Source organism: Nyctereutes procyonoides, unplaced genomic scaffold (assembly GCF_905146905.1).
Source record: "Nyctereutes procyonoides isolate TBG_1078 unplaced genomic scaffold, NYPRO_anot_genome, whole genome shotgun sequence".
Classification (NCBI taxonomy): domain Eukaryota; kingdom Metazoa; phylum Chordata; class Mammalia; order Carnivora; family Canidae; genus Nyctereutes; species Nyctereutes procyonoides.
The window spans coordinates 84413961-84438764 of record NW_026575140.1 but is presented as its reverse complement, the minus strand read 5'-3'; the positions used below and the strand labels follow the sequence as shown (position 1 = coordinate 84438764).

The window sequence follows — 24804 nt, the reverse complement described above, 5'->3', positions numbered from 1 at the left end:
GTTTAAAACATACATCATGGTGATAGAGAGAATCTACATATACATGGTGAGAGAATTCCCACCATCCTACATCCATCACCTCACATATTTTATCTTTTTCTTTTTTGTGAGAACACTTATGTTCTACTTTCTAAACAAATTACAATTAAAATGCAGTGTTATTAACTACAGTCAACATGTTTTACATTAGATCTTCAGACTTTATCTTAGAAATGAAAGTTTGTACCCTCTGTTTTACTAACCTTTCCCCACTCCACCATCTCTCACCCCTGAAAACCACTTTTCTTCTCTGTTTCTACAAGTTTGATTTCTTAAAATTCCACATTTAAGTGATGCTAGGAAGTACTTGTCTTTCTCTCTCTGGCTTATCTCACTTAGCAAAATGCCCTGAAGTTCCATCCATGTTGTAAAAAATGTCAAGATTTCCTTCTTTCTTGTGCCTGAATAATATTCCATGTGTATATATATATATCCCGCTTGTTTTTCCATGCATCCATCAAGAGATACTTAGCTAATGTAAATGTAAATAATGTTTCAATAAACACAGGCGTGCAACTATCTCTTTGATATATGGTTGTAATTTCTTTTAAGTGTATACGCAGAAATGGTTTGTTGAATCATTTGGTAGCTCCATTTTTTATGTTTTCAGGAACTGTTATCCTATTTTCCGTAGTGGTTGCACCGATTTACATTCCCACCAACAATGCACAAGTGTTACCTTTTCTTCACATCCTTGCCAACACTTGTTAGCTCTTGTCTTTTTGATGACAGCCATTCTAATAGGTGTGAGGTGATATCGCATTGTGGTTTTGATTTGCATTTCCCTGATGATTAGTGATGTTAAGCAACTTTTTGTGTAGCTGTTGGCCATCCATATGTCTTCTTTGGAAAAATGTCTATGCAGATCCTGTGCCCACTTTTCAACAGATTGTTTGCTTGCTATTGAGTTGCTGGAGTTCCTTATACATTTTAGATATTAACCCCTTATCAGATATATGATTTGCAAGTATTTCTCCCATTTAGTAAATTGCCTATTCATTTCATTGATGTTGACCTACTACTAATATTACACTTAATGGTGAAATATTGAACACATTGTCCTTAAGATCAAACAAGGGGAGGATGTCTACTTGTACCACTTCTATTCAACATTGTATAGGAATCCTATCCAATGTAATAAGGTGAGGGAAAAAAAACCAGGCATAGGTTAGGAAATAAGAAATAGAATGGTCTCCATTTGCAAATGATAATTGTTTATATAGAAAATTCTTTAAAAATCTAGTAAAAAAATATAGTAAAAAAAACCTTAGTAGAACTAACAAGTAAATTTTTTAAATTTGCAGGATACAAGAAAAACATAAAGAGCAGTTGTGTTTTTATACATTACTGCAAAATCTGGCAATGAATTTTTTGAAATACCATTAATAATAATGTGAAAAATCATAAATATTTAAGCATATATTTAACAAAGAGCATTCAAAACCTATTAATGAGAATTACATAACACTGCTGAGAGCAATTTTAAAAGACCTATATCAAATGGAGAGATATACCATGTTTATAGACTTGGAGGACTCAGTATTGTTGAAATAGCAATACTCTAGATTGATCCATAAATTTAATGCAATCTCAGCCTAAATAGATCTAGGGCTTTTGTATAAACTGAGCAGCTGCTTCTAAAATGAAAAAAGTCGCTTCTAAATGACTCAATTTGAGATTGAGTCTCAAACATTTACACATACGATATGATCCTGTTTATATGACATATTCTAAAAGACAAAGCTAAAAAAAAAAAGACAAAGCTATAATGACAAAGAACAGATCAGTGGTTATCAGATTTCAGGAGTGGGAAAAAGGTGCAAGTGTTCTGTATTCTGAGTGTGGTGATGGTCATATAAATGTATATATGTGTTAAAATTAATAGAATGATACGTCTTAAAATTTGCTTTTACTAGAATTTCATCTTAAAGATCAAATTTTAAAAAGGGAACAAAGTTGAAAGACAAAATATCTGACTTCAGAATGTATTATCATTATAATCAAGACTATTGTTATTGGCACGAGGATAAACAAATAGGTCAATAAAATTATTTAGACAAGTCTGCTGGAGACCCACATTTATATGGCAGTTTGATTTTCAAAAAGACACTAAGTCAAGCCAATGGGAGAAAAAAGTCTTTCAACAAATGATGCTGGAACAAATACATATCCATGTGGAAAACGATGAACTCCCACTGCATTTTCTACACAGTGATTAATTCTAAATGAACTAGAGATCTAAACATAAAAAGGTAAAACTATGAAACATGTAGAAGAAAACTTAAGAGAATATCTCTACGACCAAAAGGTAGGGGAAGACTTCTTCAGCAAAATTCAGGAAGAATGACCATAAAAGAAATAACTTGATAAATTAGACTTGATCAAAATTAAACACTTCCCTCAACAAAAAATACCATGTAGAAAATGAATAAGCAAGCCACAGGCCAGGAGGAAACGTTTGTAAGGGACATGTATCTGACTAAAGAATTATAGCTGGGATTTCTTTAATGGTGGAGGAGCTTTCAGAGACTCAGTGAATGTCTGTTTTCTCTGTAAGCCCAGTTGGTATAGATGGCCTGAAAAATTATGTGAAGCGTCTACAGAACCCAGAACATATCCTGAAAACTCCTTCTTGCCTAACCCCTACTGTGTATTTATTTTCTGAGAATAATTCCCTCTCTCTCTCTCTTTTTCCTTACTAGGAAAGCCATAAACTCCACACCCCTCCACTGAGATGCCTGATTAAAATGCATACCAGAAGGTTTGTTGTTGCACCAGTCAGATTTGTGTTTGCAAACAACAGGGTCTGGCCTGGCTAGTTTATTTAAAAAAAAAAAAATGTGTGGAATTGTTAAGGGATATTATGAGCTAACTGAACTTCCAGGGGAGCCAGAGAGCCAGAATCCTAGTCTGGTCAACCATACTCAATGGCTTCCCTAGTAGAAACATCTCCACAAAATGCTGTTTGGTACCAATAATGCCTGGAACCAGATGTCAGAGATTCTACCAAAATTATAAGAAATTTAAATCATACATCATGGTGATAGGATCTACCATCTTACCCGTGAAAAACTCAGCTAGCCTCACCAAGCATGCTCTGCAGACATCATTCCCCCACTTCGAGCTACCTCCTCCCATGGCCTACTTCTAAATTCAAGTCCCAGTAGAATCTATCTGATGGGTAGAACCTAGATCACATTTTTGCATTTTAGTAGGCTTTTTAGAATATGAGGTCTTAGAATATAGGAAATTAGGGGATGCCTGGCTGGCTCAGTCAGAAGAACATGCAACTCTTGATCTAAGGATTGTAAATTCAAGCCCCACATTGGGCCTGGAACCTACTTTAAATACATACATACATAAAATATAGGAAATTAGCAAAACAAAAGGATACTCAAAAATGCTGACTACCAAGATAATCTTTCTACGCATACCAACCAACCAGGTGAGTTAAATGAGGGACATGATAAGATTCACTACAACTGCATCTTTTAAGTCTTTAAAATCATTACATCTGTAATGTCCTTGAGGTTGTAGAATCGTCTGTGTTCCAAACTGTAAGAACTGGGAATTCGGTGAGTGCCCAGACACTCTATTGTAGTTGCTAGAGACACACCTCTGCTCATCAGACCTAGGATTTCTTCTTCTCTCTTTTAGAGTTGAAATAAAACACTAATGAGTTGACCAACTATTTCAGTCCTTGAGTCCTTAGGAGCAACTACTAACGCTAACGATCATTCTAGTTACCACTTCAGACCTATGCGATCATGGTAGTTATTATGGCGGCCATCCTTTCACCCTCTTTCTCATACAACAGAGGCTGGAAAATGGAAAGCCACATTTCTTGGATACCTTTGAAGCTGTGACTCTAGATGTAATTTGGGTTCCACCAACCTGATGTTTTTGCATAAGATTTGGAAGGCTAAATTGAGGTAGAAACCATGCATTTGCTTCTTCCATTGATTCCCCTAGCAAGCATAGCTACATAGCATTTGTATGGCTGTATTAAATTTTTCTTTGTCAGGGTTGACTGGATTCCCAATATCCAATCCTTAAATTTATGGTCATTAAGAGGCAGGATTGGGGGAGCATTTGTGTTTTGCTAGTATGGGTTTAGTGGGCATCATTTGATTCTGGAGTTAGCTGTTACATGATGGTGGCTTATTGTTCCATGGGTGGTGGATATTGGTGGTATGTTTCTAGAGCTATCATTTATAGAGGTGATTCCTGATTCCCTATCTTTCTGATTGTTGAAAGTGCAGAAGCTCAACTGCTTGCTCCAAAAGTCAATCCCTCAGCTCTTCCAGGGATTTTTGTGAGCACTAAATCACTGTGTTCAACCTCTTTCTGGTAGAGTGGTTTCTGTTACTTGTCACTAAGCCTTTTCTAATACAGATGCTAGATAAAGTTCTGTTTACATCCTGCCTTAGCTGCGTAAAGGGATATGTTTGGATCAAATCTGGACACGTTGTATTTTTATCCAGTTCAAAATACTTTCTAACTTGGATTTTTTTTTTTTTTTTTGCCCATGGCTTAGTTGTGTGTTATTTAGTTTCTAAATATTTGGAAATTCTCTTAGTAGTCTTTTTGTTTTTGATATCTAATTTAATCCCATTGTAGAGAGAAAACAAATTTTATTTCAATCCATTAAAGTTTATTGAGACTTGTTTTATTGACTAAAATATATTTTACCTAGGTAAAGGAAGTTGTTGTACATTTTTACTGATTTTCTGTCTACTTTCAATTATTGAAGGAAGCATCCCCAACCATAATTATGGATTTGTCTATCTCCCCTTATAGTTCTATCAGTTTTTGTTTCATATATTTATAAAGATTTTATTTATTAATTTGAGAGACCATGTGTGCATGTGTGTGAGAGGGTGGGAGAGACAGAGGGAGAGGGAAAAGCAGACACCCTGCTGAGCAGGAAACCCGATGTAGGGCTTGATCCTGGGACCCTGAGATCATGATCTGAGCCAAAGGCAGATGCTTAACTGATTGAGACACACAGGTGCCCCTGCTTCATATATTTTGTTTTATTTTTTAAAGATTTTATTTATTTATTCATGAGAGACACAGGGAGACAGGCAGAGACATAGGCAGAGGGAAAAGCAGTCTCCCTACAGGAAGACTGATGTGGGACTAGATCCCGGAACTTCAGGATCACACCCTGAACCAAAGGCAGATGCTCAACCACTGAGCCACCCGGGTGCCCCAGCTTCATATATTTTAAACCCATGTTATTAAGTGCATTAACCTTGAGGATTGGCACATCCTCTGATACAATGACCCCTTTACCACTATGAGCATACTTTCTTTTTATCCCTGGTACTATTCTTTGTTCTGAAATCTACTTCATCTGATATTAAAATACCCATTCTCTCGTTTAGCTAGTGTTAGCATGATGTATCTTTATCCACCCTTTTGCTCTTTTTTTTCTTTAAAGATTTTATTTATTTGAGAAAGAGTATGAGAGTATGAACAGGGAGGGTAGGGGTAGAGGGAGAGGGAGAAGCAGACTCCCCACTGAGCAGAGAGCCCAGTGCAGGGCTCAATCCCAGGACCCTAAGATCACGACCTGAGCCAGAGGCAGTGGCTTAACCAACTGATCCACACAGTTACCCTCTTTTTACTTTTAACTTAGTTGTATCTATATTTGAAGGGGGTTTCTTGAAGGCAGAACATAGTGGGATCTTGGCATTTTATCCAACCTCACAATCTCTGCTTTCTAATTGGGGTGTTGTGACCGTTTATATTTGAGTCATCTTACTATTTGTTTTCTATTTGTTCCACCTGTTTTTTGGTTCATTTTTCCTCTTTTGATGCTCAGTTGGATCCCAATTTTAGATTATCTTTATAAATTCACTTGAGAGTCATCTCATAAGGATTAAGAGGGTCAGTTCATCAGAGGACATAAGAATGCTATACGTTCATGTGCCTAGTAACATAACTGATCTCTCTCTCACTCATTTTCTCTCTTTCTGTCTATGTAGATAGATATAGATATATAAAATAATGTACTCAGATAGATAGATAGAAAGAGATAGCTATATAGATACTTAGGTAGTATATATTGGTCTATAACAATTTATTGACTACCTTTTTATCTTGAGAGAGAGAGCATGTGTATGTATGTGTGTGCGTGAGAGAGAGAGAGAGAGAGAGAGAGAGAAAGTGGGGGGAGAGGTGGAGGGAGAGAATCTCAAGCAGACTCCACAAGTGCAGAGGCTCAATCTTATGACCTTGAAATGATGACCTGAGCCAAAATCAACAATTGGACACTTAACCAACTGAGCCACCCACACACCCCACTTAGTTACTTTCAAAAAAGGTTTTCTTAAAAAAAGAAAAAAGTCTTGTATGTTTATCCACATGGTTACCATTTCCAGTCCTCTTGAAGCATTTGTAGAGATTCAAATTTTCAGCTGGTATCTGTATTTTTATTTAAACACATATAATAAAAAAATATAGTAAACACATATAATAAACCCCATAATAATTGTGATTAGTCTTATTGGCACTGTCAGTTATCTTTTTGTAAAGTTAAATAAGGGATCCCTGGGTGGCGCAGCGGTATAGCGCCTGCCTTTGGCCCAGGGCACGATCCTGGAGACCCGGGATCGAATCCCACGTTGGGCTCCCGGTGCATGGAGCTTGCTTCTCCCTCTGCCTATGTCTCTGCCTCTCTCTGTGTGACTATCATAAATAAATAAAAATTTTAAAAAAAGAAAGTTAAATAATAGACAAAGATATATGTTATTGATCCATGTAGTTATCATTTCCAGTGCCCTTTTTCATTCTTTTGTCTGGATATTAATTTCCAACAGGTTTAATTTTCTTTCTGCCTGGAGGACTTTCTTTAATATTTATTGTAAGATAGGCCTCTATCTTACAATGATAAATTAGGATAAATGCTTTCAGATTCTGGATGTCTGAAAAAGTCTATTTTACTTTCATTTTTGGAGAACTGCTAGGTATATAGGCTGATTTTTCCCCCCTTTATTTCAATAATGTTACTCCACTGTCTTTGGCTTGTATGGTTTACAGCAAGGAATTTGCAGTCAATGTTATTTTGTTCTTCTGTACATGGTTTTGTTTTTATTTTTTCTGGCTACTTTTGTTTTCTTTTCTATCTTGTTTTAAGTAAGTGATTATGATATGCCTTGGTGTAGTTTTCTTTATGTATTTTGTGTTTAAGATTTATTGAACTTGGAGCAACTGGGTGGGTCAGTAGTTTGGGTGTCTGACTCTTGATTTCAGCTCAGGTCATGATCTCAGGGTCAAGGGACCCTGAGTCAGGTTCTACCCTGGGCATGGAGCCTGCTTGGGGATCTCTTTCTCCCTCTCCTTATGCCCCTTCCCCATCTCTCTCTCTCTCTCTCAAAAAAAAAAAAAAAGAATTATTGAACTTTCTGGATCTGGGAACTTAAAGTTTTCATCAAATTTGGAAAATGTCCAGCCATTATTTCTTCAAATATTTTTTCTGCCATTTGCCTTTTCTTTCCTTTTGGGGCTCTAATTACACATATATTGTGCTGCTTTAAATTTTCCTACAGCTCACTGACATTCTATGGGTTTGCTCTAAATGTTTCATTTTGGATAGTTTCTATTCTAAATGTTTACTAACCTTTTCTTCTGTAATACCTAATCTGCTGTTAATCTGATCCAGCAAATTTTTCATCTCAGGCATTATAACTATTATAATGACTGTTTTAATGATCTTGTTTTCTAAGGGTGCCTGGGTGGCTCAATTTGTTAAGGGTCTGACTCTTGATTTCAGCTAGGTCATGATCTAAGGGTTGTGAGATCAAATCCCATGTTGAGGTCCATGCTCAGAGCAGAGTCTGCTTGACATTCTCTCCTTCTCTCTGCCCTTGCTCCCATTTACGCTCTCTCTCTCTCTCTCTAAAATAAATAAATAAAATCTTTTTTTAAAAAATCTTATTTTCTAATTCCATCTTCTGTATCATTTCTGAGTCAGTTTCATTTAATTAACTCTGCTTTCCTCATTACAGGCTATGTTTTCCAGTTGATCGGTATATCTATACGTTTTGATTGGATGTTAGGTATTGTATATTTTACTATGTTTGCTGTTGAATATTTTATTTTTCTGTAAATATGCTGTATCTTTTTTTTGCAATCCAGTTAAATTGCTTGGAAATAATCTGATCCTCTCTAGTGTTGTGTTTGTTTATTTCGTTGGTGTCAGAGCAACATTTAAGACTAATACTTCCCCACTACTCAAGCAAAAACCTTCTGAAGACTATATCTGATGCTTCATGAATTAAGAAGTTTGGCACCCTGACAGGTGAGAACAGGAACTATCCTGAGCTCTGTGTGAGTTCCAAACATTCTTCATTCTAATTCTTTAATGTGGTTCTTTCCCTGGCCTAGGATAGTCTCTTCACATATATTTGCTAATCTTTACTCTTATTTATACTCAAGGGGGGATCTTCTATAGCCCTGCAGAGCTTTCTCTTGATGCAAGTGTTTCCTCTTGGTACTTTGCTCTGCAAACTCTAATCATTTTGTTCTTCCTACAGTCCCAGCTTTGTCTTCTCAGTTCAGAGGTGTTACAAAATTCTGCCTGGGTCTGCTTCCTTGCATTAAAGGAGAGTTCCTCAGAAACTGTCTCCTGAATGTAAGTTGGTATCATCATAAGAGTTCCCTTGTTTCTTATGTCTCAGAGATAATTTTCCTTTATTACCTGATTTTCAATTTTTAAAACCATGGTCTTTTATTTTTTCTCTCATTTTTAAATATTTCAGATGGAAGGGCAAATATGGTTCTGGCTCTTTCATCTTGGCCAGGAGCCAAAGTCCTTGTTATCTCCCATTGAACCTTGACTTATATATTATATGCACCAATCTTGCCTTGCCTCTTGTTGGATAAATGCTGCTACCTCTGCTACTATACTACTCTGTAATCTTCATTCAAAGAGCTGATTTCAACAGAAATATCTTCCATATATAACCCCAGACTGCAGAAAACCACAGCCACAATACAACACTGATCCATTGGTGTTCTCTTCACTAAGGTCTTAGAGAATAGAGTGTCTTCTGGGTTATTTCAAAAACATAGTTATGGGTTAATGAGTGGGTCACAATGATAACTTGACTCCACGATTCCTTTTCTTTTGGTAGCCTTGGGATTTCTTTCTCTCCACATTTTCCCTAAGAATGTCTAACATCTCAAGTTTTATTTGGCATAAATCTTTGGTGAGTCTAAGTTTTAACCACCTGAATGAGAAACCATTAAAGTTGCTCTCAACTATTTGAGCTGACACATTCAATTCAAAATCTCCACTAAATGAACCTATATTAATCAGCTTATCCCTATCTAAGATTACATTTCTACTCTTATCTCATCCAGCCTCTTATCATCTTTTGCCGTGTGTACTTCCCAATTTTTAACCATAGAAATTAGGAAAATCTAATCATTTTTGTAACTTCCACAAATTGACTTTGTAATCACCTCCCTGGTATATCCAAGGATTTGACTTTAGTTATAGATCTGAAGGCAGTACGAAGTGGTTAGCATAGCCCATAAGGACCAAATGTTACCTCTATGATAGCATTATGCAGAAACAATAGACAATGAGGAAGGGAGAAAATCCTCTCCTGATGAGACTGTGAGAATTGAGATGTATCAAATGTCCTCATACCAATTCTTCATGCCTGACTCCTTCCCAGGCAGTGTCCTAACTTCCATATAAGAATTCTCTTAGAGCAATGAATTCAACCTATTATTAGAATTTGGTGTCCCATTATGAATTTTATTTTCAGTTCCTTTAGCCCTATGGCTGTAAGAGATAGCGTAGAAGCTACCTGGTCACAGGATAGTCTCATGTGCTAAAAAATTTAACTCTTTTTTTTTTAAATTTTCATTTATTTATGATAGTCACAGAGAGATAGAGAGAGAGGCAGAGACACAGGCAGAGGGAGAGGTTCCATGCACCGGGAGCCTGACGTGGGATTCGATCCCGGGTCTCCAGGACCGCGCCCCGGGCCAAAGGCAAGCGCCAAACTGCTGCGCCACCCAGGGATCCCTAAAAAATTTAACTCTTGACTAAACATTTATTTTCTTTAAAACTTCCAACAGAATTAAAAGCACCAAAGCTCAGCCCACAGGACTCACATTCCTCAGGCCCTCCAACATGGAGGCCACCAACGCCTTGGGTAGGTAGGTCATATGATAATATATGTAATTGTTTCATCACTGTCCCTTGTGGGCTACCAGCATCCCCTCCTCTAACCCCAGCTAAACAAGCATTGCCTTGCCTTCAAATCCAAGCACTTCAGATAACCAACCAGTGGGTTCCCATTTCCTTGAGCATTCATTGCCAGTAACCATTCCAAGTACCAATCAGTGCCTCTGTCAGGTCTTTAGATGCAAAGAATAGAAGTTATTCTGGCTCTTTAAGTTAAAGGGAAAAAAAGGGGATCGCTGGGTGGCGCAGCGGTTTGGCGCCTGCCTTTGGCCCAGGGCGCGATCCTGGAGACCTGGGATCGAATCCCACATCGGGCTCCCGGTGCATGGAGCCTGCTTCTCCCTCTGCCTGTGTCTCTGCCTCTCTCTCTCTCACTGTGTGCCTATCATAAATAAATAAAAAAAACAAAAAAAATTAAAAAAAAAGAACTGCTTTAAAAAAAAATAAAGGGAAAAAAAGGTTTAAGAATATTAGGTAATTCATCGAATCTGGAGGCCAAGAGAGCTAGACCCTGAAAGTAAGCAGCCAAAAAAATGTCCATCTACTTAGTCTCACAATAGTTTATCACCAGAAACTCTACCACTCCCGAAGATCCAGAGACTTCTGCTACTATACCTGCTTGAGGATTGCTCACTCATGTGTGGCTATCTTCTCATATTTCTTACTTCTGAATCCAGGCCTCGTGAGGGCATGCCTGATTGCCAGAATCTAGATCATGTGACTGTACCATAGTTGGCTGAGGTCTGTAATTGTATGGATTTTCTGGCTTCTGCCTTGGGAAGCGGAGATTCATAACATGGTAAGTTGCCAAAATGTAAGGAGGAATGGAGAGTTGTAGGACAATCACAAATAATTAATGTCCACTATACAATACTGTGATTTATAACCATTTGTACCCATAGTGCACAATTATGGGTTAATATGCACAGATACACAATTTCCGTTGCCCAAAGATCTCTGAGATTTAGGGATCAATCTAGACCTCAGTCTAGATTTTGTATCCATATACTGCTTTCCTCCACTAAAACGGAAGTGCAGGTGATACAGAAAAAAAGTTCAATCGGCCCACAGTGCAGTCTTGCCTAAGACAAGAAAGCTCGATCTAGTGCCAAGAATGCCCCTCTGTCCTGGAAATCCCATCACTCTATCACCATGCAATATACTTCAGTGACCCTCGCTACAATCCTGCAGACTAGTTCCTCTATTTATAAAGCAGAATTTCTGGGTGGAAGAGCCTTGGCGAATGTCAGGTTGCCTCTGTGCCAAGATAGGATTAGGGTTCTCTGCATCTTGGTCACACCAATCGCTCCCAGAAAAGACAGAGGCAGGCTGTGGCTAAAATTAAGTGTTCAGCCCCACCTGACCCCCAGTAGCCAGCCCATCATGCCCACTTTTGGAACGGCTAATGTTCCCTGCCTCTTCTGGGGATCAGGTGGCTGGGGAGCGCAGCCAGGGCTCTTCTGTATGGTGGTGTGGACACCAGGGTTTGCAGTGGAAGCAATATCACCTGGAATTAAAGGATTGCCTCTTCTTTAAATCTGATCTCTCTCAGAATTATTAGTAGGCTCTTCTTTGGCCCCATTTCTCTATCATCATTCATTTAGGACAATAATTTGATCCAGAGAAATAGATATCTGGGCTCAGGGGGATCTTTTCAGGCCAGAAGGGCTATGTGGGAAGATCATCATTAAGTGGACACATTCATCAAATACCTTATTTCCAGCTGCTCTGCCTGGACTCTGTAGAAAGTGAAGAGGCACCTCTCCTGCTTCTGGGGGGCATGTAACTCAGCCTAGATACGGGCACTCAGTCGGCTTGGTAAAGGACAGACATGCAACAACAAAGAGCAGGGAGCAGCTGACTCATAGCCAGACCACAAAATAAGGAGCTGACGTCAAAGCCACTAGTGTTCACCTCCATGCAGGTCCTCATTAGCCCCCTCTGGAGCTCTGTGAGCAGCCTCCTCACTGGTTTCTCTACCTTCAACAGCTCCCTTCCCCATCACACTCTGAGCTCCTGTAGCTCTTCTCGAAAACCTCCAGGGCCTGCCCCTGCTCCCACAAGCCCTTCTCAATCATTCTGTCAAAAAAATTTACAGCTTTCTACAACATGGAAATTGTACTGTATGATCTGCCTAAAACAGCCAAAAGCTACTTAGTATTCAGGAAATCTTTCGTATTAAGCTATATTTTATTAGTCCAAACAACATCCGCACTTGCTTCTCCACTTCCACACCTTTGCTCACACTTTTTTCTTGCTCTGAAAGCTGTTTCCCTCCATCATCATCTGCCCAAACGGTCTCAATTGTTTGAGGCATAATTTGAATGCCACCCACCGTCAGAATAATCTGCAGATTTTTTTAAAACTTTAAAAAACATGGAGTCCCCAAGGCCCTCATTTTCTAGTTCCTTAGTTCTGGGACAAAGACCAAGAATCTATTTTTTATTGTCCCAAACGATTCTTACATCCCTCAGATTTAGGAACCACCCACTAGGGCAATGGATCCTAAACTTTTGGATTTCACAGAGCAATAGGATTTACACGTGCACGTGTACATGCAGACACAGATGCAATTGAAGGACTCAATGTAGGCTGCCAACTTTTTATTTTACCCAATAAGAATATTCTTCTTTTTTTTTAATTTTTTTATTTATTTATGATAATCACACACACACAGAGAGAGAGAGAGAGGCAGAGACACAGGCAGAGGGAGAAGCAGGCTCCATGCACCAGGAGCCTGACGTGGGATTTGATCCCAGGTCTCCAGGATCGCGCCCTGGGCCAAAGGCAGGCGCCAAACCGCTGCGCCACCCAGGGATCCCAACATCAGGAGAAAAGTACATTGCTTTTTATGTCTCCCTAATAAAACCATCAGCCCTTGCCCAAATACTAGGAGGCTGGAGACACTGTAGGTCCTGGCCTGAGGGGCCTACAGCCTGGGAGGCACGGTGGGGTGGGGGTGGGGGCACAGGGTAAGACTCATCAACTGAAGAACAATTCAAGTCCATGTCAATCAGTACTAGAGAAGGTCAGAGCAGGAGCTGACTCCTTGGGGCCAGGGTAGGACTTCAGAGCCAGGGTAAAATGGTGAAACACAGACGAAGTCCCATGAATGGGAACCTGAGGGGCAGGGGGACAGGGGCAGGGATATGATGGTGATGGGGAGGCCCGCATGAGAATTTCCAGCCAAAAGGATTTGTTTCCTCAAAACAGAACTTCACTAGCCTTGTCCCAAAAAAAGAACCTAATGAGGAGGGAAATAAAGGCAGATATTAGTGTTATCAGCTGAGCTTTAAAACTGGGCCCTATAACTCTGCTGTGTCTCTATAATTTAGCAACCTATATATAGTTTGTATAAGTGTGATGGGGCAAAAAGGGCAAGGGACCTAGATTCAACTCCCAACTCTGCTTAGACAAGTCATATGACTACACAGAGCCTCAGTCTCTTCATCTGAATGAAGGGAATAGTATCTACCTGCCTGGGAAGTTGTCATTAGGTAAGAGGAGTGATTCAGCTCAATCATTACCCTCTCTATGAAATTTCTCTGTTCTTAGCCTCCTGATCCCATAGTTGGAAATAATCACTTCATGTTTTATGCCCTGTTGTACTTTGTAGATATTTCCAACACATTTTCCCCCATGCTTAGACCCCTCTACTAGACTAAGAGCTCCTGGTGAAAAGAACTACTTCTTACTCTTGTTAAGTTCCAGTGCCCTATGCACTTAGTACAACTAAAAATTCAGTCAATAGTCTTTTGATGACGGGAAAAAAACAAGTGTGCTTTATAATATAAATAGATAAATATAAAATATATAAACATAAAATATATTTTTAAATGTGTAGTGTAAAACACTATAAAAAGGGCAGCAACTCCTTCTATTCCTTTTAGGAACTTCCTGCATTTGCCATATTTTCTTGTGCTTATAATGGCTGAGTGGCATAATGACCAAGTTTTCATATGACAGAGGTAGTTGGCTAGAAAAGAATTCAGAACAATAAAGCCTCCCTTTAAAGAAAACTGCTCCCCGAATTCTTAGAGTGGTGAAATATAATCTTTTTATGAGACCCCTTGATATTTTGTGATCATAGGTCAAAGACTGCTTTATTAAGGCAGCTCCCACTCATAAGATGGTGTTAACTCCGTAGCTAAGGGTTCAACAGAGGCTGGCAATTAGTAAATGTATTCACTGTGGTTTGGTTTATATTTTAATTCCCAGAGGCAATTATTAAGTAAATATTTTGGCCTGCTTATAGATAATAATAAACCAAAGTGCACTTACATTTCCTCAAGTATGTCTGAAATTCACAAATCTAGCCAGGATCACTAGACATTTGTTATTACCTCTCATCACAGTGAGAACCTTATGTAAACAGCTAATTGGCTTTAAGAATAGAAGGTCAAATGGGACCATGGTTTGTGAACATATTAATTATCTTTTGTTGCTGTGGCTATTAGTTGACTTTTTGTCTTCTCTGATCAGGAAGCTGGTAGAGACCTCCAAGATCATCTAGTCCAACTTGCTCCCATCACGTAACTGCCTTTGGTCTATTGGATAGATGGTTATCTGCCACCAAGAACTTTCAGGGACAATGTGCTCTCATTTTCAGATATTTGTAATAATAATGAAAATTGTTCTTGAGGGGCACATGGGTGGATCAGTCAACTAAGCATCTGCCTTCAGCTCAGGTCATGATCCCAGGGTCCCTACTCAATCTACTTCTCCCTCTTCCTCTGTAGCTCCCCACTACTCATGCTCTCTCTCTTGATCTCTCTCTGAAATAAATAAATAAATAAATAAATAAATAAATAAATAAATAAAATCTTTTAAAAAAAGAAAATTGTTCTTGATTTGGCAGATTCTGGCTAGATGTTCAGCAAACCCATTTCTTCTTCCTAGGAACACAGCAAGACTATATCTGCTCAATTTACTCCAACGAGATGCAGCATGTAAATAAGTCCCAGTTACTCTTGACAGAAGCATGTATCCCACCTCTGAGCCTGGGCCACTGAAACCTTTACTGTATTCCTTGCCAGGTGGATGCAGAAGATTCAGAGAGACATTAAGAGATAGCAGGGCCCCAAGAGACATGAGCAGACAGTTCTCCAAAGAAGACATCCAGATGGCCAACAGATACATGGAAAGACGTTCAACATCACTAATCACTAGGGAAATGCAAACCCAAACTACAATGAGATATCACTTCACTCCTGTCAGAATGGCTAAAATCAACAACATAAGAAACAACAGGTGTTGGCCAGGATGTGGAGAAAAAGGAACCCTCATGCACTGTTGGGGATAATGCAAACCGGTGCAGCCACTCTTGGAAAACAGTATGAAGCTTTCTCAAGAGCTTAAAAATAGAACTATTCCATGATCCAGTAATTGCAGTACTAGGTATTTACCCCCGAAATAAAAAAACACTAATTCCAAGGGATACATGCATCCCTATGTTTATTGCAACATTATTTACAATAATCAAACTATGGAAGCAGCCCAAGTGTCATCTATTGATAGATGAATGGATACATGAATGGATAAGACAGTGTAGTGTGTATACATACAATGGAATATTACTCAGCAATAAAAAAGAATGAAATGTCGTTTCAGAACTGGCATATAACAGTGACTAAAAGAGTGTCGTTGCCAATTGCAACAACATGGATGGAGCTAGAGGGTATAATGCTAAATGAAATAAGTCAGTCAGAGAAAGACAAATATATGTTCTCACTCATTGGAATTTAAGAAATAAAACAATGGAGCAAAGAAAAAAAAAGAAACCAAGGAACAGACTCTTAGAGAATAAATTGATGGTTTTCAGAGAGGAGGTGAGGCGGGGGGGGGATAGGTGATGGGGATTAAAGAGTATACTTACCATGATGAAACAAAATTTTTAATTATTTGAATAAGATAATAAAACCATGTGAAAAATCGAGAGAGAGAGAGAGAGAGAGAGAGAGAGAGAGAGAGAGAAAGTGAGAATTGGTAGAGCCTCTAGAATGAGGTCCCTAATGCTCAATTTGGAGGAAGGCCATGCAGGAGAAGCACGGGACTAGGACTATTCACGTTGGGCCACTACAGGAGCAACAAGTGAATTTCACTGTGCTATGTGACAGAAATTTTGGGGACTGTCTTACAGAGGAATTAGCATACCTTGACTTGCACAAGATTTTGGACCTTGAAATAGAGTGTTGCCATCTCAAAAAAAAAAATAATAACCCTTCTAGGATACATGATATTGGCTTAGCAGTGCAATGACAAGAGAACTGGTAATGAAGGCTGGGAAAGGTATTTACATTTGGATTTGGATTACATTTGGATTATTTGGAGTAATCCAAAGGCAAAGTACTTGGCACACACTTGCCTGTGCTAACTCAGAAGGCAGCCCCATGAAGACCGAGAGTACAGCTCGAGGGGCAAGGCCCAGAAAGAGCCCGGATGTTAGTGTGTGCTGGTTACTGTGGGCTGCCTTCAACAAATATTGTAAGAAAGAGAGAAGCTCAGAAAAGAAATTGACCTTTAAGAAAGATGGGATGAAGGGTTGTGGCCTTTTCACCCAAGCCTATTAGCACAGCTCACTTCAAAGAAACTCATAAACTTGGTGAGGAAGCACAGTAAGTAATCAAGGTAGAGAATTACTCTTACTGAAGAGATTTACATATAGTTACTGGCATATAACACTGACTAGAAGAAACAGAATGAAGGCCAGGAAACTTGTAAAGCTATCAGATTAGCAAAGAAGCCACAAAACCGTACAAAAAATTTTTAACTGTTCCAGATCAACAATCCTTGGGACTCAAAACTTACACAAGCAAGAGTGAGGTACCAAGGCTATACAGGAAGTGAAGTCACAACTTCTTTGTCACTTGAATAAAAGGAATTATTTGCCTTCCACTTATCTCCTTCCCTTACCCCCTGTCCCAGGAATATTAAAATTTGAGTTCTGTATAGTAGCCATTCCCCTCTGCTTTTCTGCAGGAGATATATTTCAAGACTTCTGGTGGATTCCTGAAACCATGGATAGTATCAAACCCTATATATACTAGATTTTTTTAAACATACATACCTATGGTAAAATGCAATTTACAATTAGATACAGTAAGAGATTAACAACAATAAATAAGGGATCCCTGGGTGGCGCAGCGGTTTGGCGCCTGCCTTTGGCTCAGGGCGCGAACCTGGAGACCCGGAATCGAATCCCACGTCGGGCTCCCGGTGCATGGAGCCTGCTTCTCCCTCTGCCTATGTCTCTGCCTCTCTCTCTTTCTCTCTCTTCTCTCTCTGTGACTATCATAAATAAATAAAAATTTAAAAAAAATCTTTAAAAAAATAAATAAATAAATAAGAAAAATAATAATTAAAACAATATACCATAAGAGAAATGATATAAATGTGGTTTCTTTCTTTCCCTCCAAATATTATATCATTGTTTTAATTTTTAAACCATATTGAAAAAAAATAAAAATAAACCATATTGAAGCAAACAGCCCCTAGGAGAGATAGCAAAATGAACCTCTTCAGTAATGGGTCAGTACAATTCACTAATAGGAAATGGTAGTTTGCCACAAAGAGGTAAGATAGAGGTAATACATGAAATAAGGAGCTTGAGGTGGTAGAAAGGACCAAGAATGCTCTCTGGGCTTCTGACCTATATAACTAGATGGATGATAATGCCACTCACAGAAACACAACATAATCTACCTTTACTGTCTTTTTTTTTTTTTTTTCAAGAAGAAAGGAAGACCACATTTGGGAGAATACTGTGAGTTTAATTTTAATATATTGAGTTTATGATGCATTTTTCAGCAACTATGTGTAGATGTTGAGTAGGCAACTGAATTATATTTGAAGTTGTGAATTTTCATGAGATGAACTGTAGCCAGGTGCAGGGGTACAAGGACCCCCAGTTCCAGGGGTCCCAAACAGACCAGGTTCAGCCACTTGCTGCTGACAAAATCTACAGTCAGAGAAATGAGTGACAATGAAACAAGATAGAAATTTATTTCACTGAGTCCAACATGGGGGAAAGATAGCTGATGGAGCATCTCAATGACTGTCTCCAAAATGCCAAAAACAGTTCCAGGTTTACAGGAAAATATGGGTCAAAATTGGCTGGGTATGCACAAATGGGCAGGAAAAGTCAGGTCAATCATTGCCTTGGGTTCAGTCACACAGAGTATTGTGTCTTACTGGGTCAGGGCAATTGTTATGCTTGAGGGGTTAGTTTTGGTTCCCATCATGGGATGCTTTTCCCGCAGGGTCTTCCACCTGAGCCAAGAGACCCTCTGGAAAGTAGAACCCAACTAGAAAGTTTAAGGTCAAAAGAGAGACAGCCAAAGTCTTTAAGGACCAGGGAGGCAATATAGACCATAGAGAAAATAGGAGGTCTATGTAGAACCTAGAGAGATGCAAGAATTTACTGGCCTTGATAGATGAGGATGAACCTACAAAAGAACCCATGAAAGAGATGTCAAAAGAGGGAGAGTGGAAGAGCATGGTGTTATCAAATCCAGACAGAGAAGATCCAAGGATGAGGGAATGGTCAAATAGATGGAAAGGCCAAGTAAGATGAATTCTGAGACTTGTCCACCAGCTTTAGAGACATAAAAGTCTTAGCTCTTCTTAATTTAAAAACTGCTTCAGGGCACCTGGCCACCTTAGTGGGAAGAGCATGCTGCTCCTGATCTCGGGGCTGAGTTGGAGTCCCACATTGGGTGTCGAGATTAACTTAAATAAACTTAAAAACAAAACAAAACAAACATTTGCTTCAGTGAAGGGAGAACAAAAGCTAGATTGGAGTCAACTGAGTAAAGAAATGGAATACAGACAACTTTTCCAGGAAACATGGCTGGAGGAGGAAAAAAGGCAGTAGCTGAGGGTGAAGAAATATTTTTAAATGTTGATTGTTTCTTAAAATGGGAGAGTTGATATTTAAATATTTATGAGATAGATTTCTGCTTCTGCCCAAGATGGAGTAACAGTGACCAGATTGACCCTCTGCCTGAAACAACAACGACCGGATAAAATACTTGAAGCAAACTATAGGAAACAAGGACAGAGATTGCCCTGAGAGATGGGAAATAAATGAGCCAAGCCATAAGGTTGCCCCAGTTCACTGCCTTGAGAGAGTTTCCAGGCTGTGGCTCATGGACAGGGAATTCAGGCAACACTTGGTAGACTTGTTGTCTCCCTTTGAACAGACAAAGCCAAAGGTTCAGGGAGACCAAGGCCACTTTGCAGGACAGAGTGCCAAAAAAGGAGAACACTGCCCACAGGGAGAATCCTGGGAAGTTGAAGATTATTCCCTTCGGTGTTTAGCAGAATGCTGACTTTTTACAATAGTATCAGATTATAAAATACTTAGGGAGAAATCTGACTAACAATAGGACAGACTTGCCCACTAAAAATGAGAAAACATTGCTGAAAGAAATTAAAGAAGACCTAAATAAATGGAGAAGTATGCCTTGGTCATGGGTGGGGATAGTAAATATTGTTATATTGTTGCTTCTACCCAAGGTAAATGCATTTCTGATAAAAATCTCAACAGGCTTTTCTGTAGAAATTAATAAAGTGACTCTAATATTCATACAGAAATGCAGAGGACCTAAAACAGAAAAACAAATTTTGCAATAGAAGAAAAAAGTTGAAGGGTGAATGCTAACTGATTTCAAGACTTATTGTGAAGCTACAGTAGTTAATATAGTTTGGTATTGGTATAAAGATAGAAAATAGATCAACACAACAGAATAGTGAGTCCAGATGTATGTGAGTGAGACCAGACATATGCAGACAACTGTTTTTCACAAAAAAAGCAGAAATCTATCTCACTTATTCCACTTCAGTATAATTTTTTTAATATGGCTATGAAAATATTAGCTATCCATATGCAAAAGAGAAAGAAAGATTAAAGAAATGACAAAGAACTTTGGTCCATTCTTCACATTTCACACAAAAATTGACCTATAATGGATTATAAATCTGAAGGTAAAAATCTAAAATGATAAAACTTCTCTAGAAGAACATAGGAATAAAACATAAGATAGGAAAACATAGGATAAAATCTCTGTGACCTTGAGTTAGACAGAAATATCTTATATAAGACACAAAAAGCAAAATTCAAAAAGAACAAATTGACAAATTTGATATCAAAATTAAAAGTTTCTGGTTATCCAAATATTGCCAGAGAATAATGAAAAGACAAGGCAAAGAGTGGAGAAAAAATACTTGCAAAGGATACACCTGATAACGGACTTGTATGCAGAATATAAAAGAGATTAAAGAAGAAGAAGGAGGAGGAGGAGGAGGAGAAGAAGAAGAAGAAGAAGAAGAAGAAGAAGAAGAAGAAGAAGAAGGAAGAAGGAGAAGAAGAAGAAGAAGGAGAAGAAAGAAGAAGAAGAAAGAAGAAGAAGAACAAGAAGAACAAGAAGAAGAAGAAGAGAAGAAGAAAAGAAAGAAGAAGAAGAAGAAGAAGAAGAAAAAGAAAGAAGAAGAAAGAAGAAAGAAGAAGAAGAAGAAAGAAGAGAAAAAAGAAGAGAGAAGAAGAAGGAGAAGGAGAAGAAAGAAGAAGAAGAAGAAAGAAGAAGAAGAAAGAAGAAGAAGAAGAAAAAGAAAGAAGAAGAAGAAGAAGAAGAAGAAGAAGAAGAAGAAGAAGAAGAAGAAGAGAAGAAGAAGAAGAAGAAGAAGAAGAAGGAGAAGGAGAAGGAGAGGAAGGAGAAGGAGAGGAAGGAGAAAGAAGAAGAAGAAGAAGAAGAAGAAAGAAAGAAAGAAGAAGAGAGGAAGAAGGAGAAGAAGAAAGAAGAAGAAAGAAGAAGAAGAAGAAGAAGAAGAAGAAGAAGAAGAAGAAATAATCCAATTCAAATGAGTAAAATGTTTGTGTAGACACTCCACATACGGAGATACGTGGACCACAAGCACAGAAAAAGATGCTCATCAGCATCATTGCCTATTAGGGATATACATATTAAAACCATGGTGAGAAACCACAACATATCTATTAGAATGACTATAAGTAAAAAGAGTGACCACCTTTTTTAAAAAAATATTTATTTTTAAAAAATATTTATTTATTTATTTATTTATTTATTTATTTATTTATTTATTTATGAGAGACACACAGAGAGAGGCAGGACATAGACAGGAGAAGAAGCAGGTTCCCCGCAAGGAGCCCGATGCAGCACTCAATCCCAGGCCCCGGGAACATGCCCTGAGCTGAAGACAGATGCTCAACTGCTTAGCCACCCAGTTGTCCCAAGAGTGACCATCTTAAGTGTTGGTGAGGGTACAGAGGAATTGGAACTCTTCCTCATTGCCGGTAGGAATGTAAAATGGTACAACCACTTTGGAAAATAGTACGGCAGTTCCTTTAAAAATTAAACATAAAAAAAATAAAATAAAATAAAAATTAAACATAAGGGGGGATCCCTGGGTGGTTCAGCAGTTTAGCACCTGCCTTCGGCCCAGGGCGTGATTCTGAAGACCTGGGATCAAGTCCCACACTGGGCTCCCTGCATGGAGCCTGCTTCTCCCTCTGCCTGTGTCTCTGCCTCTCTCTCTCTATCATGAATAAATAAATAAAATTTAAAAAAATTAAACATAAGGCTCCCTTATGATCCAGTCTTTCCTAGGTACTTACTCATGCGGAAGCAGATGTCCATACAAAGACTTGTGCATTAATATTCTTATCAGCTGTATTTGTAGTAGCCAAAAACTCAGAACAGCCCCAAAGTCCATCAATTAGTGAATGGATAAACAGTTTTGGGGTGATACATATTTTGGAATACTGCTTAGCAACAAAAAATAACAAATTATTTATACACAACATGAATGAATCTCAAAACAAGTTATGCTGATTGAAAGCCAGATGGATGATGCCATCTATCTAAATCTTCAGAAGACACAAACTAATCTCCAGTGACAGAAGGCAGGTCAGGGGTTGCCTGGGGAAGTGGGGCAGGAGGAGATTAGCAAGGGGCATGTAGAAATCTTTTCGGTGGTGGATATGGTTACTATCTTGATTGTGGTAAATGGTTTTGCATGTATATATACATCAGACTTGTCAAATTACACACTTCATGCGAAGCATATTGTACGTCAACTGTGCCTCCATAAAGCTATTTAAAATAATGCTTATGTGATAGATACAGAGGTTGAAGAGAGTCGAGAATGAGAAGGTATAATCACTGTGGTAAAGTTCCAAAAGTTGGAGGTGGGCATCCCAAACACAGGTCCGAGATCTAATTGTGCATAAGTGGAGGGACACTTCTTCAGTGACAAGAGGAAGAAAAGAGAGGCTGGGGACAGAGGTATAGGTTCGTGGCTTTGGTTGCAGGGTGTTGAGGGAGTCCCTCCTAATGGCTTCCTTTTTTAGTGGAAAGTTGGAGGCATCACTGCAGATGCAACACTATATGTCTAGTAAAAGGAAGAATGGGGGGCACCTGAGTGGCTCAGTCGGTTGAGCACCGAACTCATGATTTCAACTCAGGCCATGATCTCAGGGTCATGAGATCGAGCCTCACATCTGGCTCCTCGCTCATCGTGGAGCTGCTTCAGAGCCTCCTTCCCTCTGCCCCTCCCGCTCATGCTCTCTCTTTAAAATAACAAATAAATACATCTTTAGGAAAGAAGAATGGAAGTCGGCATCTGGGAATGGTTGTAGGGGAAATGGCTGAACTAAGTGGGAAACACTAAAAATCGTGATCAGAGAGCAGAGAGTACACTATTTTAGTTAGTCATTTTCAAGGTAGGTCAGTTTGGGATGGCGACAAGGTTCATGGTGTGACTTTTGAGGTAAGACAGTGAGGGTGACTTGGTGGGGGAAGTTAAGAAAGCCCATTTAGAGGTGTTTTTGGGGAAATTCTCTGGATTTTGCTGATTCCATCACTGGGGCATCATTTACCATGTCCATTGTCCCTTTATTCCCTATAAATTGATACCGTTAAGAGGAGCTCAATCAGGTTCAGATTCAATTTTTTTCCTTTTGCAAGATTCCCTCATAGGTAGTGGTGTGCACTTTAATCAGGTTAGGCACGCTGTCCACTTGTGTCTCTTTCGGTAATACAGCATGCGTTGGCAATCTTCGCTCAGATTCATTCATTCCACCAGGTTCTGAATAGTGACATTTGAAACCAATAATTTCCTGCTCACTTTTTTTTTTCCAGAGAAATTTCCCTCATCAATTACTTCATTACCTGGAAGCACAGTTCACATTTGGTAAATGCTTGATGCTTTCTCTTTATTTACCCGTTTTCAAAATCATGAGTTGGTTTCCGAACACCCCTTTGAAAGCTATGAATTTGTTTTATTTTTAAAATTCTGAACACATGGATTTATACATATTTGACGTACTTCAATCCATTGCAATTATTGTTCATACTGGCATTCGCATGGCCCCGGGTGTAGTCAATGGAAGCTTCTTCAAGTTAGCTCCTACCGCCTCTCCATCCTTTTGACATGACCCAGCAATGTTTGCTAGCTTCACTGCCTTCTAGGGCAAGACATTCCAAATCAACCTTACGTAATCGCTGCCCCTGAAATGGAATGAATCATTTTTAAGGTGTCCCGGTTCCTTTTAATGGAAAATAAAATTTTGAGATCACCATCTAGGAGCCAAAAGTTTCCACTGGCACTGGCCTAACCATTGTTCTTGGTCTTTTTGAAAGGTAGAGCTAGCTAGGAAACACTCTTTTTTTTTTTTTAAGATAATATACATCATGAGTTCATACTGATGGCAATATCTTTAACATTCATGGAAACAGTATGTCCAATTAGCTAATAAATTGGATGTGAGGAAAAAAGAGAGGGAGACCTATAGATAAAAAAGAGACTTAGGGCCACCCCAGCTCTTAAGTTCAGACTTCTGCTTATTATGCTAGAAAGGTGAAGAGCTGGGCATTTCCCTTTGTATAGTCCCATTCACCAAAAGGGAGTCAGATTCTTTTTTTTCTTTAAGGTTTTATTTATTTATTCATGAGAGACACACACAGATACGCAGAGACACAGGCAGAGGGAGAAGCAGGCTCCCTGTGGGGAGCCCGATGCAGGACTCGATCCCAGGACCCCAGGATCATGCCCTGAGCTGAAGACAGACACTCAACTGCTGAGCCACCCAGGGGCCCCAAGAATCAGATTCCTTGAGCTACAAGATGACCCCATATAACTTCAAATTAGTATTTTTTTTCAGCAGATGTAAAGTAATATGTAAAAATTGAAAAGATCCATTTTGAGCACATATTTATAAATCTTGCAAGATATAAAATATAAGGCAAATAGACCACTGGAGACTCAGGTGAATTAAACTCACAAAAATTCTCTTCTGCTCTTTCTGTAAATACTTTTTTCCCCACCATTGTGAATTACAACTAGCTGCTTGTGGAGCACATTCTGTATCAGCCAGTGTTTTTAAATAATTAGAACCTAACAGCCTAAAAGCAGTTTGAGGGATGCCTGGGTGGCTCAGTGGTTGAGCTCAGGGCCTTTGGCTCAGGGTGTGATCCCGGGGTCCTGGGATCGAGTCCCATATCAGATTCCCCGCGGGGAGCCTACTTCTCCCTCTGCCT

At 39.0% G+C, this 24804-nt stretch overlaps 1 long non-coding RNA gene across 2 annotated transcripts; it reads left to right on the top strand.

Moving 5' to 3' along the window:
- The first annotated feature begins 6182 nt into the window (after positions 1-6182).
- On the top strand, positions 6183-15852 carry LOC129496823 (uncharacterized). Of its 2 annotated transcripts, XR_008661857.1 has the most exons (4): positions 6183-8347; positions 8583-8680; positions 10927-11048; positions 15149-15852. It is a non-coding gene; the product is annotated as an uncharacterized LOC129496823 (long non-coding RNA). The 2 variants fall into 2 exon arrangements; XR_008661856.1 differs by lacking the exon at positions 10927-11048.
- Positions 15853-24804: the final 8952 nt, after the last annotated feature.